The following is a 16412-nucleotide window of genomic DNA, read 5'->3' on the forward strand; positions in this document are numbered from 1 at the left end:
GCACTGCAGACGGCGCAATAATTGAATAAGATGGAAAAAGGAAAAAACGAGATAAGGGGTATCACGTGCTTGTTTAATTCGATAAGAAACACAATGCGCCTCGCTTGCAGTTCGTGAGACAAGGCCCCATGCAGGCCTGCAAATGCTTCAGCTTTGCACGTTTAAAGAGAATACCAGAGGTAAAAAAAAATTACAAGGCGCAACTTCTCAGCCTGTCTGAGAAGCATGCACATATATATTACGGCTTGACTCTCACCCTAAACTCTATTATTATTATTGTTTTTTTTTTTTTCTTTTGAAACAGAATTTTTTTTTTCCCTGCAGCAGCTCCTAGCTTTCCTATCCTGCGGAGCCACACTACCGATCTCAGGCTCTCCCTGTTAAGTCAAAAGGGGCGGGACCACGACGCTCAGCTTTCAACCGGCAGCAGCTGTCAGCGTCCTGATCTCGGGCCGCCATTGGTTCCTGTCTGCCAACACGTCACAATCATGATTAGAATTGATGATCGGACGTTTTGATTTCATTGTCTGGCGCAGGGAGTCGGGAAGAAATCTGCTGAATTCGAGCGTTCCCTTGATTTCTCACGCATTTAAAGGTATCTATCTACCAAGGTATTTATTTCCTCGATTTTCCTACCTCTCGCCCGGTTTCCATGACTCCCCGGGAAAGGCAAGGGCTGAAACTGGTGTCCAACTCGGAGAGAAAATGAAGAAAACAAAAAACGAAAAATATATTATGGGGAAAAAGTTTAGTTGCATTCAGGAGTACGGCCTCCGGGGCCTTGCTATCTCGTGTTGCTTTTCGGCACCTCGCCCGCTTTCTGCATCCGCCGAGGTCACTCTGCAATTTTGGCGGAGCAGACCGCTTAACCCAGAGCTGGAAGTTTGAAAGTTTAAAGCTCTCGTTTCCTGCTCTTTGGTTTCTGTTCCGGTGACCAGTTTTGCCCTTGCCTTGATCAGGGAGGATATGTGTTTTTTTTTTTTTTTTGGTTCGTCTTGTTCTTCTTCATCGACGTGCTTTGTAAGGGATTCAATAGTAAATACAGCAGCCATGCGCAGTGAGGCGTCAGCGAAATGATTAACTAACCCTTTCGGTACCGCAGAAAGACGTCTCCGTGATGGAACAAAGCGCCGGGAAAATAAAGCGAACCGGCGTGCACTTTCACGCCGAGACTTGGCGCTGTGTATAAATAAAACGCGTGCTGCAAATCCAAGGGATGCGTTCGCATACTACGAATGGGGATCCTCCTTTATTAATGGAGGATAAAAGCATGCTTACATGCGCGGCTTTTCGGGATAATAACTGTTTGGTTTGGCACACATTCTTTTAAATTTGAACCTATGAAAAGACACGTGGTGATTTTGTATTTAGTTTGACTTTGGCAATCTCTTGCATTTGTGTTTGCTTCAAAAGCCATGAATGCTTTTGGTTCGATTGATAAAGTAAATCGGGCATGAATATAGTATATTAATAAACGGCATGTAAGATGCACATTGATCGTCAGAATGTCTTTGAAGTACTCTTAACATGTATTTGCACATGAGTTCGATTGGAGTATGCAGATTTATGCGCTTAGTAAATCTTAAGCTTTCCGTATTGAGTAGTAAAACAGGCTAAACTTTTTTTTCTCCCTCGTTTAACAAAGTTTTATATTACAGGTTTTAAACTTAAGCGTTTTGGGTCCAAGTTTTAACGTCGCTGTGCATCGTAAACCTGTTGATGAGTTTAAGTTAATTGTGCATCATTTATAATATCTGCAAAGGCGTTTCGTTTCATCGTATGCTTGTTGCTTTGTGTTAATATACCACCATATGTCCGTCAATTTATTTAGTGCATTCTTATTTTTGGCATTCGTAAAAGTGTCGTTTAAAAAGATGTCTGTATTCTGCTTTCATTTTTTTTTTTTTTTTGTAAAGCGCACGACATCGTTTGCATTGTTTTCCCAAACCTTTGCTTTGCTCTCGTATAAAATACTGAAAATCGTGGTTAATAGTTGTTATATTGTACATTTTGTTAAGTCTAAATAATGTTTCTAACAGCAGGATTATTTTGTTAAATGGATTCGTTCTCGTTATTATAGTTATGTGTTCCAAACACGAGTCGCTCTAATTCAGGTGCAATTTTCTTTAATATTTGCTGAAGGCTTCATTCAGAGAGGACTTTAATGAAATGACTATTCCCCTGGCGATTAACGAGTGTACTTTTTATTTGTGCAGTAAGTTTAGTTTCAATTTTTCTGCATCTAGGTAGTGTACTGTCCCAATTCTGTCGGCTTTATTTAAAAAGTTAATTCTTTCACTTTCGGGGTAAGTTTACAGTAAATTAAGTTTTTCACACTCCCCGCTTCTCTTCCCCTACACTTCCTCTTTTTTGCGAAATGACCCAGATAACTGTTTAGAGTTGACTGTGGGTATAGTGCAAACCACTCAAATACTTAACTTAATAGCTTTAAAGTGATGTAATGAACTTCAGCTTTACATATGGTATTTAGCAAAACACGTTAGTCAGGGTTTTCTTGTATAGTCATTTATTTAAAAAAAAAAAAAATGTCCACACTAAAATATTTTCAGTCTAGCTGTATTTACATTGAGTTGGTTGTTAAAAAAAATTCTTCCCTCAAAGATGATTTTATAGATTGCTTGAGTCGGACTGAAAAATGATCACAACAGACCATTTTGATGTGTTTTTCAGTTTAGGGTTATTTTGTATACAGTTTCTGATTTTGTTACGTGAAGCATTATGTTGGTTTTCTGGAGCGTTTGAAAAGCAATCTTGAAAAGGCCCAAACTTAGAAGTGGAAGCTAAAATATTTGTGGGAAGCATAGTAATTTATGCTGTTTTTTGCTGGTCCCAGGAACCTCAGCTTCAAATGAATGCCCAAATTTTCAATAAACTGCAAATGTTGCTTGAAGTCCGAAAAGATCCACATGGCTAAAATTCTGTAGTAGGCTAAGAACTAAGCACACCACCTTAATCCTGTGTTCTTTTTTTCATTTATTACTGTCACTGGTAACTGTGTAAACTACTGAAAATAACTTGAATAGCATTGGTGGAACTCAGACTCCTACCCAGTGTGCCTTCAGCATATATGTCTCCAGTTGTGTTTGTAAGTGTCCATCACATATGCCATTCTACTCTTTCTGTTAGAAGTCATACAATTAGGCTCTTTCATAGATGTAAATTAACCTGATTTGGCTGGGTGAGTCAGTATGGACTAGGGTGCATTGGGATCTCATTTAGGACTGTATTTTGCCTTGTGCAAAGAGCTACTGTAATAGGCTCTTTTGTGCCATAACCTATCTCTGGATATATTTGTTATAGGATGTTAATGGATGGCTAAAGAAAGGTTTGGCCAAAGTCCATATTTATAGGGCTATGATCATAACAAAATGTTCTCAGACCCGCATAATCCAATTCATGGTTGTAGGTAGCTGGAGTCCTATCTCGGGAGTACTGGGCATACCAAAGGTTAAACTCTGCACAGGGTGCCAGTCCATTTCATATCCTACTCACACACACACAGCCACTCTGAAATGGGGCCAGTTTAAAATTGCAAATTAAGTGGCCATTTGCATCTTATTAAAAGGTGTTTGGTTGTTTTTCAAATGCATTTTGCAAAAATAGATAAAAACAGAGTTGAGGTAGGGATTGTGGTATAGTGATTAAGACTATGGACTTTAGACCTTCAGGTTGGGAATTCAGATCCTGCTACTGACTGTGTGACCATTAACAAGTCACTTCATCTGCTAGTGCTCGAAATATTAAAACAAAAAAAGAAATGTAACCAATTTTATCTTAAATGTAATTCTCCTTGTATAAAGGTGTCAGACAAATAACACAATATATTGTAAGTGGTCTACAACAGGTATTGGGAAGCAATTATAGACCATTAATTCTTATATAACACTAGCAGAAGTACCTGGCATTGCCTGGGTATATTTGTGTAATGGGTTAAGGCCAGTAGACCTTTTTAAATTGGCTTGCTTTAGCAAATTACAAAACATGTTACATACGGTCCACAATAACGGTTACTTTTTTCAAAGAACCCTTTTATTTATTTTTTTTTATTTATTTTACTAACGAAAGAACCCTTTTAATGTACCTTTTACATGTAAACTGTAACCATAAGAAATTTAGGCTAATTACATTGCTGTTACACCTGCTATTAAAATGCATATCCAATATTCGCTCGTGGTTATCTGGCCAGCACAGTCCTACTAACCTGTAGTTTAAAATAGAAACCAACAGAATAAGTGAAAAGAGGGGGGCATGCAACATTGCCATAAAGAACTTTAGTGTTTTAGCATGATACCATGAAACATATTGAGGATGGAGATGGCAATAATAATTAACAATAATTCTTTACATTTATATAGCACTTTTCTCACAACTCAAAGTGCTTTGGTGAGTGGGGAGCCACTTCAGCCACCAGTAATGTGTAGCATTCACCTGGATGATGTGATGGCAGCTATTTCTGTGCCTGTACACTCAACACACATAAGCTATTAGGTGGTGAAGTGGTGAGAGAGAGAGAGACAATTAGAGTAGTTTGGCTATGCACACATCCCTCAGTTTTTAAAGCTGTACAGGTGTGACAGCTGGCCGTCCTTTAATGGCTAACCCAACTGCTGCCACTGGCCTATGTGATTTTTTTTTGTCTTTTATAATATAATAGTGGCACATGTTAATCCAGGTGTAAATGTATATTTTTGCTTTAGCTACGCCATTCTTGAATGCATCCTGACTGCCCCAATTTCACTCAAATGTATACGTTGGTTTTACTTTTTCACGTGCTGTTGGTTTTTTTATATATATATATATATATATATATATATATATACACACACACACACATACACTCACAGTGCATCACTTTTTCCACATTTTGTTATGTTACAGCCTTATTCCAAAATGGATTCAATTCATTTTTTTTTCCTCAAAATTTTACACACAATACTGCATGAGGACAACATGAAAAACGTTTACTTGAGGTTTTTGCAAATTTATTAAAAATAAAAAAACTGAGAAATCACATGTACGTAAGTATTCACAGCCTTTGCTCAATACTTTACCGATGCACCTTTGGCAGCAATTACAGCCTCAAGTTTTTTTGAATATGATGCCACAAGCTTGGCACACCTATCCTTGGCCAGTTTCGCCCATTCCTCTTTGCAGCACCTCTCAAGGTCCATCAGGTTGGATGGGAAGCGTCGGTGCACAGCCATTTTAAGATTTCTCCAGAGATGTTCAATCGGATTCAAGTCTGGGCTCTGGCTGGGCCACTCAAGGACATTCAAAGAGTTGTCCTGAAGCCACTCCTTTGATATCCTGGCTGTGTGCTTAGGGTCGTTGTCCTGCTGAAAGATGAACCGCCGCCCCAGTCTAAGGCCAAGAGCGCTCTGGAGTAGGTTTTCATCCAGGATGTCTCTGTACATTGCTGCAGTCATCTTTCCCTTTATCCTGACTAGTCTCCCAGTTCCTGCCACTGAAAAACATCCCCACAGCATGATGCTGCCACCACCATGCTTCACTGTAGGGATGGTATTGGCCTGGTGATGAGCGGTGCCTGGTTTCCTCCAAACGTGACGCCTGGCATTCACACCAAAGAGTTCAATCTGTGTCTCATCAGACCAGAGAATTTTGTTTCTTTTTTTCTGAGAGTCCTTCAGGTGCCTTTTGGCAAACTCTAGGTGGGCTGCCATGTGCCTTTTACTAAGGAGTGGCTTCCGTCTGGCCACTCTACCATACAGGCCTGATTGGTGGATTGCTGCAGAGATGGTTGTACTTCTGGAAGGTTCTCCTTGCTCCACAGAAGACACCTGGAGCTCTGACAGAATGACCATTGGGTTCTTGGTCACCTCCCTGACTAAGGCCCTTTTCCCCTGATCGCTCAGTTTAGATGGCCGGCCAGCTCTAAGAAGAGTCCTGGTGGTTTCGAACTTCTTCCACTTATGGATGATGGAGGCCACTGTGCTCTTTGGGACCTTCAAAGCAGCAGAAATCTTTCTGTAACCTTCCCTAGATTTGTGCCTTGAGACAATCCTGTCTCGGAGGTCTACAGACAATTCCTTTGACTTCATGCTTGGTTTGTGCTCTGACATGAACTGTCAACTGTGGGACCTTCTATAGACAGGTGTGTGCCTTTCCAAATCATGTCCAATCAACTGAATTTACCACAGGTGGACTCCAATTAAGCTGCAGAAACATCTCAAGGATGATCAGGGGAAACAGGATACACCTGAGCTCAATTTTGAGCTTCATGGCAAACGCTGTGAATACTTATGTACATGTGCTTTCTCAATTGTTTTATGTTTAATAAATTTGCAAAAACCTCAAGCAAACTTTTTTCACATTGTCATTAGTGGGGTGTTGTGTGTAGAATTCTGAGGAAAAAAATGAATTTAATCCATTTTGGAATAAGGCTGTAACATAACAGAATGTGGAAAAAGTGATGCACTGTTAATACTTTCCGGATGCACTATATATATATATATATATATATATATATATACACACTGCTCACAAAAATTAAAGGAACACTTTATTGGGCCTGGCATGAAATCAATTAAACCTGTCTGATAATTTTCTGGTTGGTTAAGCAGCTGAGGTCATTGTTAATCACTTTCAGCTGTATTGGTGTTCATGGACTTAACGACAGGTGCACTAAAGTGGCAACAATTAGAAAACCCTCAAAACAGGACTGGTTTTACATGTGGAGGTCATTTCAAGTTTCTCCCTCTTGATCTTTTTTGGCTGGTTTTCCACTCGTGCTAGTTTTGGCTTGAGTAATCATCTCTACTGGCAGTATGAGGCAATTCCTTAACCCTACAGAAGTTGCACAGGTTGTCCAACTTCTCCAGGATGGCACATCCACACGTGCTGCAGCAAGAAGGTTTAATGTGTCTCCCAGCACAATCTCCAGAACATGGAGGAGATTTCAGGAGACTGGCTGTTATTCTCGGAGAGCTGGACAGGGCCGTAGAAGGTCCTCAACCCATCAGCAGGACCGATACCTGCTCCTTTGTGCAAGGCGGAACAGGCTGAGCACTGCTCGTGCCCTACAGAATGACCTCCAGAGGGCCACTGGTGTGAATGTCTCTACCCAAACAATCAGGAACAGACTTCATGAAGATGGCCTGAGGGCCCGACGTCCTGTAGTGGGCCCTGTGCTCACTGCCCAGCACCATGGAGCTCGACTGGCATTTGCTCAAGAACACCAGAATTGGCAAGTCCGCCACTGGCCTGTACTTTTACAGACGAGCAGGTTCACCCTGAGCAGCTGTGATAAACGTGAAAGAGTCTGGAGAAGACAAGGAGAACGATATGCTGCCTGCAACGCGCTCAACATGACAGGTTTGGTGGTGGGTCAGTGATGGTCTGGGGAGGCATATCCATGGAGGGACGCACAGACATCTACTGCGTAGGAAATGGTGCTCTGACTGCCATAAGGTATCGAGATGAAATCCTTGAACCCATTGTCAGACCCTACGCTGGTGCAGTAGGTCCTGGTTTCCTCCTAATGCACGACAATGCCCGCCGTCATGTGGCAAGAGTATGCAGGCAGTACCTGGAGGATGAAGGAATTGAAACAATTGAATGGCCTTCACGATCCCCTGACTTAAACCCAATAGAACATCTGTGGGACATTATGTTTCGGTCCATTAGGCGCGCAGGTTGCTCCTCAGACTGTACAACAGCTCAGGGATGCCCTCATACAGATCTGGGAGGAAATGCCACAAGACACCATCCGTCGTCTCATTAGGAGCATGCCCGACGTTGTCAAGCATGCATACAAGCTCGTGGGGCCACACAAGATACTGAAAAGCATTTTGAGTAGCAGAAATTAAGTTTTTGAAAAATGGACTAGCCTGCCACATCTTCATTTCACTCTGATTTTAGGGTGTCTACACAATTGAGCCCTCTGTAGGCAGAAAACTTTTATTTCCATTAAAAGACTTGGCATCCTTTTGTTCCTAAGACATTGCCCTGTCGTTATTTGTATAGATATCCAACTTCATATTGAGATCTGATGTATCTAATGTGTTTCTTTAAAGTGTTCCTTTAATTTTTGTGAGCAGTGTATATATATGTATATATATGTGTGTGTGTGTGTATATATATATATATATATAGATATATATATATATATACACACACACACAGTGGTGTGAAAAACTATTTGCCCCCTTCCTGATTTCTTATTCTTTTGCATGTTTGTCACACAAAATGTTTCTGATCATCAAACACATTTAACCATTAGCCAAATATAACACAAGTAAACACAGAATGCAGTTGCAAATGATGGTTTTTATTATTTAGGGAGAAAAAAAAATCCAAACCTGCATGGCCCTGTGTGAAAAAGTAATTGCCCCCTGATCCTAATAACTGGTTGGGCCACCCTTAGCAGCAATAACTGCAATCAAGCGCTTTGTATAACTTGCAATGAGTCTTTTACAGCACTCTGGAGGAATTTTGGCCCACTCATCTTTGCAGAATTGTTGTAATTCAGCTTTATTTGAGGGTTTTCTAGCATGAACCATGCCATAGCATCTTAATTGGATTCAGGTCAGGACTTTGACTAGGCCACTCCAAAGTCTTAATTTTGTTTTTCTTCAGCCATTCAGAGGTGGATTTGCTGGTGTGTTTTGGGTCATTGTCCTGTTGCAGCACCCAAGATCACTTCAGCTTGAGTTGAACAGATGGCCGGACATTCTCCTTCAGGATTTTTGGTAGACAGTAGAATTCATGGTTCCATCTATCACAGCAAGCCTTCCAGGTCCTGAAGCAGCAAAACAACCCCAGACCATCACACTACCACCACCATATTTTACTGTTGGTATGATGTTCTTTTTCTGAAATGCTGTGTTCCTTTTACGCCAGATGTAACGGGACATTTGCCTTCCAAAAAGTTCAACTTTTGTCTCCATCAGTCCACAAGGTATTTTCCCAAAAGTCTTGGCAATCATTGAGATGTTTCTTAGCAAAATTGAGACGAGCCCTAATGTTCTTTTTGCTTAACAGTGGTTTGCGCCTTGAAATCTGCCATGCAGGCCGTTTTTGCCCAGTCTCTTTCTTATGGTGGAGTCGTGAACACTGACCTTAATTGAGGCAAGTGAGGCCTGCAGTTCTTTAGACGTTGTCCTGGGGTCTTTTGTGACTTCTCGGATGAGTCGTCTCTGCGCTCTTGGGGTAATTTTGGTCGGCCAGCCATTCCTGGGAAGGTTCACTACTGTTCCATGTTTTTGCCATTTGTGGATAATGGCTCTCACTGTGGTTCGCTGGAGTCCCAAAGCTTTAGAAATGGCTTTATAACCTTTACCAGACTGATAGATCTCAATTACTTCTGTTCTCATTTGTTCCTGAATTTCTTTGGATCTTGGCATGATGTCTAGCTTTTGAGGTGCTTTTGGTCTACTTCTCTGTGTCAGGCAGCTCCTATTTAAGTGATTTCTTGATTGAAACAGGTGTGGCAGTAATCAGGCCTGGGGTGGCTACTGAAATTGAACTCTGGTGTGATACACCACAGTTAGGTTATTTTTTAACAAGGGGGCAATTACTTTTTCACACTTTTTTCTCCCTAAATAATAAAACTATCATTTAAAAAATGCATTTTGTGTTTACTTGTGTCATATTTGACTAATGGTTAAATGTGTTTGATGATCAGAAACATTTTGTGTGAAAAACATGCAAAAGAATGAGAAATCAGGAAGGGGACAAATAGTTTTTCACACCACTGTATGTATGTGTGTGTATATATGTATGTATGTATGTGTGTATATATATATATAATATATATATATATATATATATATATATATATAATATGTATGTAGGTTATTGAGAGAGACATGGCAGAATATATGATTGTAATGAGCAGGGAGGAATAGTAATTGTGTCTTGTTTGTTTGTCAAGAAAAGGTGACAGTAGTTGTTTGAAAGTTGAATCATTCAATGTTGATTTAAAATTGGTACAAATCACAATGTTGTATTGGCATCAAAGCCTAAAATTATAACAGCCTCATCATAAAATGGACATGAATAAATGTCTACGATCAAGAAGCAGTAACAGTTACTAACGCCATCCTCAGTTGTTCTCTTTCTGCCACGTTCTGGACAGTAACTTAGTATGCACTAAAAGATTGCATTTCAGTAATTTGTGGTTTATCCGTATCACATTTAGTAGCGATATAAAAATGTACAATAGTGTTTGTCTTTTCAAAAATATATTATTTTGATTAAATAGAATGCCTAGAGGGGGCTGGGCGGTCTCATGGCCTGGAACCCCAAGAAGAATCCACTTGCAGAGCCACAGCACCATACGTCACCGCAGTTGTAGACCCGCAGTTACCGACCCGAAAGTGACGTCTTTGTCGTTTCCGGACTGACTTCGTAAACTTACTTTTGGAAGGTTTCGGCAGGTCTTGGCAAAGTCCAGAAAGTAAAGCCGGGTCAAGGAACCGTTCAGAAATTAAGCAATAAAAACGAGAAGAAAAAAAAAGTACATCAGACCAAATAATACGCATCATTGTGAAGTTTACAGGGTTTCTGCCATCACTTCGTGTCGTATATCAAACTAAACATTACAGATCGTTTCTGTGAAATATTAATATTAACATTTTCGTTGTGTTCAGGTCTGTGGGAGCCATTTAACATGTCGGCAAAACTAAAATCATCAAGATCTGTGTTAATTGAAAATAGTTTTTCGTTTACATTTATGAAACGAAATATACAATATAATTACAATATTTGCACGTTAATAATAATTTTAAATGTACTAGGCATGTGTGCAATATTGTACTAAACCAATTTAGAATAAACATTTAAGCCAATCTAATATTTTTAAACATGTGAAGAAAACAGCAATACATATTCTACACTGAATTAGGCTATATATTAATTGCATTATCTAGAACTTCTCTAGTTTTTGTCACTTATTATTATAAACGATGGGCCATCAAAAGAAAAAAAATAAAATACTAAGAACACAATTTATTTATATAGCACCCTTCCTATGCCCAAAATTCAGAAAGAACAACAGGACCGTTATAACATTGGCTACAAATAATATATCACAAAATAAAGATAAATACAGTATATACAAAACATTCAAATAGAATAAAAGACAATAATTCAGACTAAAATACAACATACAAATCTTGAACAAATAGCATAAATTGTGATAAAAATGCAAACCTGAGTACCTGGACAGATAAAGGGGGTAAACTGAAAGAAGGGGTAGAATGTCCAGTCTGTTTAATGTCTTCCTAAAGAAATGAGTTAAAACAAATGAATGGAGTCAGCTGATGTCATTAATGTAGGGAGGTCAGTCCACAATCAGGGCTCTATATACAGCTGAAGGCCCTGCTGTCACCCACAGAGTGCAGGTTAGTGTGGGGCACAGAATGAGAGGACCTTAGTGGGCAGGTCAAGAACAAAATTTGATATTCAGTCCTGTAAGACACAGGGAGCAGTGAAGGTGCAGCAGGATGGTTGTGATGTGCTCGCTGTTGCCAGTCTGTGTCAGGACTCTGGCAGTTGAGTTTTGAATCAGCTAGAGCTGTGATATAAGATTATATTATTATAAAATTAAGATAACTTAATTATTATATTATAAATTAAGGCATGAGGGTTGCCCTGGACATGACACAAGCTACATAGGGTCTGACAGTGGGTCCAAGGATTTCATCCTGATACGTAATGGCAGTCAAGGTGCCGTTGTCTAGCCTGTAGAGGTCTGTGCGTCCCTCCATGGATATGCCTCCCCACTCTTACCATCACTGACCACCACCAAACGGGTCATGCTAAACGATGTTACAGGCAGCATAATGTTCTCTAGCGGCTTCTCTAGACCCTTTCACGTCTCAGATGAACCTGCTCTCATCTGTGAAAAACACAGGGCACCAGTGGTGGACCTGCCAATCCTGGTATTCTATGGCAAATGCCAGTTGAGCTCCATGGTGCCCACTAGAGGATGTAGGGCCCTCATGATGTCTGTTTCTGATTGTTTGCTCAGAGACATTCATACCAGTGGCATGCCTGCTGGAGATCATTTTGTATGCTCTGGCAGTGCTCATCCTTTTCCTTCGGTCCTGCTGATGGGCTAAGGACCTTCTACGAGGGGTCCTGTCCAGTTCTCCTAGAGTAACTGCCTGTCTCCTGGAATCTCCTCAGTGCCCTTGAGACTGTGCTGGGAGACACAGCAAACCTTTTGGCATTTCACATATTGATGTGTCTGCCATCCTGGAGAAGTTGGACTACTTGTGCCAGCTCTGTAGGGTCCAGGTATGGCCTCATGCTACCAGTAGTGACAATGACCGTAGCCAAATGCAAAATGAGTGACAAAACAGATGAGGAGGGAACAATGTCAGTGGCGTCCCTGTTAAACCATTCATTCCTGTTTTGGGGGTCGTCTCACTATTGCCCCTCTAGTGCACCAAAGCAGCTGAAACTGATTAACAAGCCCCTCTGCTACTTCACTGACCAGATTAATAGCTCACAAGTTTCATTGACTTGATGCGATACTCGGATTACAAAGAGTTCCTTTAATTTTTTTGAGCAGTATATTTTAATGTAATATTGTGGTTTTATAAGTCACTACATAAATTACTGAAATACACTCCATGATAGTTTTAGATAGCCCCGCACTTCAGTCCTTCACAAATGCAGTAGTTTACAAACATCGTATTTTAATTTCTCTTTGAGAAGCATGAAATATAATTGTGTTGAATCTCAACTTATGATTACAGTTTTGCTATGTATGTACTATTGAGGGACTTTTTTTTTTAAATCAGATGGTCACTTTATTTTAACAAGCAATGTAAATAACCTGTTTACTCATTACCCTCAGATCACATTCTATTTGTTTATCAAGCAGAACTGAATATTTTCATTTTCTACACAATACTGTAATAACTGTACCGTTCAGCAGGCTAAAATAACACAGTGAGACACACAAATACACTCACTATGCATACACACTACAGGTGCCGTCATTGGTGCCCCTGTGGATTGGACTGTTGAATCTACACAATGGCTGTACATGCTGGGGTCTTTGGCACATGTAGTCCCAGTAGCATGTGAGGTGTCACCAATTGTTTAACAAAACTAACTCCTCTTCAGCCATTCTGGGTGATGATCTCATCAGACCTTCTTTTACTGCAAAGAATCTTGGTGTCACTTTGATTCCTCCTTTTCTTATTTCGCCCACATAAGCCACATTAAGAAACATTCTTACTTCCACCTGTGTCACATTCCTTATGTTTGCTCATTCTTCTCCTTTTTGAATGCTGAGAAACTTGTCCCTGCTTTTATCACATCCTGCATTGATTATTGTAAGTCACTACTATATAGCGCCCAGACTGTGGAATGGCCTCCTGAAATGAGATCAGCTGACTCCATTCATTTGTTTTTAACTTATTTGTTTAGGAAGACATTAAACAGACCTGACATTCTGCCCCTTCTTTCAGTTTACCCCCTTTATCTGTCCAGGTATTCAGGGTTTGCATTTTTATCACAATTTATGCTATTTGTTCAAGATTTGTTTGTAGTATTATATGTTGTATCTTAGTCTGGATTATTGTCTTTTATTCTATTTGAATGTTTTGTATATCCTGTATTTATCTTTATTTAGTGAAGATATTATTTGTAGCCAATGTTATATTGGTCCTGTTGTTCTTTCTGAATTCTGGGCAGGGTGCTATATAAATAATTGTGTTCTTACTAGTACAGTATTTTTTTTTTTTTTTGGATGGCCCATCGTTTATAATAAAAAGTGACAAAAACTAGAGCAGTTCTATATAATGCAATTAATATATAACATAATTCAGTGTAGAATATGTATTGCCGTTTTCTTCACATGTATATTTAAAAATATTAGATTGGCTTAAATGTTAATTCTAAATTGGTTTAGAACAATATTGCACACATGCATAGTACATTTTAAAAAACGTAATCACTTTTATTATTAACGTTTTACTAAACTCTAACGTGGTGTAAACATTATAATTATATTGTATACTTCATTTCATGAATGTAAACTAAAAAACTATTTTCAATTAACACAGATGTCGATGATTTTTATTTTGTCGACATGTTAAATGGTTCCTACAGACCCGAACATAACATAAATCTTAATATTAATACAAACCGGATTCCAAAAAAGTTGGGACACTATACAAATCGTGAATAAAAACTGAATGCAATGATGTGGAGGTGCCAACTTCTAATATTTTATTCAGAATAAAACATAAATCACGGAACAAAAGTTTAAACTGAGAAAATGTATCATTTTAAGGGAAAAATATGTTGATTCAGAATTTCATGGTGTCAACAAATCCCAAAAAAGTTGGGACAAGGCCATTTTCACCACTGTGTGGCATCTCCCCTTCTTACAACACTCAACAGACGCCTGGGGACCGAGGAGACCAGTTTCTCAAGTTTAGAAATAGGAATGCTCTCCCATTCTTGTCTAATACAGGCCTCTAACTGTTCAATCGTCTTGGGCCTTCTTTGTCGCACCTTCCTCTTTATGATGCGCCAAATGTTCTCTATAGGTGAAAGATCTGGACTGCAGACTGGCCATTTCAGTACCCGGATCCTTCTCCTACGCAGCCATGATGTTGTGATTGATGCAGAATGTGGTCTGGCATTATCTTGTTGAAAATGCAGGGTCTTCCCTGAAAGAGATGACGCCTGGATGGGAGCATATGTTGTTCTAGAACCTGAATATATTTTTCTGCATTGATGGTGCCTTTCCAGACATGCAAGCTGCCCATGCCACACGCACTCATGCAACCCCATACCATCAGAGATGCAGGCTTCTGAACTGAGCGTTGATAACAACTTGGGTTGTCCTTGTCCTCTTTGGTCCGATGACATGGCGCCCCAGATTTCCAAAAAGAACTTGAATCGTGACTCGCCTGACCACAGAACAGTCTTCCATTTTGCCACACTCCATTTTAAATGATCCCTGGCCCAGTGACAACGCCTGAGCTTGTGGATCTTGCTTAGAAATGGCTTCTTCTTTGCACTGTAGAGTTTCAGCTGGCAACGCGGATGGCACGGTGGATTGTGTTCACTGACAATGGTTTCTGGAAGTATTCCTGAGCCCATTCTGTGATTTCCTTTACAGTAGCATTCCTGTTTGTGGTGCAGTGTCGTTTAAGGGCCCGGAGATCACGGGCATCCAGTATGGTTTTACGGCCTTGACCCTTACGCACAGAGATTGTTCCAGATTCTCTGAATCTTCGGATGATGTTATGCACAGTTGATGATGATAGATGCAAAGTCTTTGCAATTTTTCGCTGGGTAACACCTTTCTGATATTGCTCCACTATCTTTCTGCGCAACATTGTGGGAATTGGTGATCCTCTACCCATCTTGGCTTCTGAGAGACACTGCCACTCTGAGAAGCTCTTTTTATACCCAATCATGTTGCCAATTGACCTAATTAGTGTTTATTGGTCTTCCAGCTCTTCGTTATGCTCAAATTTACTTTTTCCAGCCTCTTATTGCTACTTGTCCCAACTTTTTTGGGATTTGTTGACACCGTGAAATTTTGAATCAAAATATTTTTCCTTTAAAATGATACATTTACTCGGATTAAATGTTTGATCTGTCATCTACGTTCTATTACAAATAAAATATTGACATTTGCCATCTCCACATCATTGCATTCAGTTTTTATTCACAATTTGTTTAGTGTTCCAACTTTTTTGGAATCCGGTTTGTATTTCACAGAAACGATCCATATTGTTTAGTTTATTGTATGACACGACGTGATGGCACAAACCCTCTGAACTTCACAATGATGCGTATTATTTGGTTTGATGTGGGTCTACAACTGCGGGTCTAGAACTGTGGTGACGTATGGTGCTGTGGCTCTGCAAGTGGATGATATTGGGAACACCTGCAGATTTTATTTTTTTCTCCAGTCATCTGGAGTTTTTTTTTCTGTCCTCCCTGGCCATCGGACCTTACTTTTTATTCTGTGTTAATTAATGTTCTCTGATTTTAATTCTTACTTTGTCTTTGTTCTCTTTGTTCATCATGTAAAGCACTTTGAGCTACATTATTTGTATGAAAATGTGCTATATAAATAAATTTTGTTGTTGTAAATGTCATTTGTTAATTTCAGAATTATTGTCATGTTTACACAGTGCAGTGAAATTGCAATGAAAATGTATCAGGCTGGGACTGTTCTTTTCCGAAGGCACATGTCTCCTGCTGTAGGTTATGTAAGATATCATATCACCAAATAATTAGAAGTGGTGAGTGTAACAGCTGAGTTTCATTTCTCATGCAGTTTTGCTACTGCAAAATGCATTAAAAGGTGTGTTTTGTAGTTTTAAAAGTTTTTTGAGGATAAAAAGGAAAGAACTTAAGGGTTGTCAATTTTATGCACATCTTTTGGA

The 16412-nt window shown here is 39.6% G+C and overlaps 1 protein-coding gene across 4 annotated transcripts in view; it reads left to right on the top strand.

Moving 5' to 3' along the window:
• Positions 1-406: 406 nt before the first annotated feature.
• hdx (highly divergent homeobox) overlaps positions 407-16412 on the top strand; it is a 119754-nt gene continuing 103748 nt past the window's right edge. For 3 of the 4 annotated variants that reach the window (XM_039765944.1, XM_039765946.1, XM_039765947.1), the window contains exon 1: positions 407-595. The gene's annotated coding sequence lies outside the window, so the exon portion shown is untranslated. Of the gene's footprint in view, positions 612-16412 lie in introns of all 4 variants that reach the window. The other variant, XM_039765945.1, reaches the window with a different exon arrangement.

Source organism: Polypterus senegalus, chromosome 10 (genome assembly GCF_016835505.1).
Source record: "Polypterus senegalus isolate Bchr_013 chromosome 10, ASM1683550v1, whole genome shotgun sequence".
NCBI classification, from domain to species: domain Eukaryota; kingdom Metazoa; phylum Chordata; class Cladistia; order Polypteriformes; family Polypteridae; genus Polypterus; species Polypterus senegalus.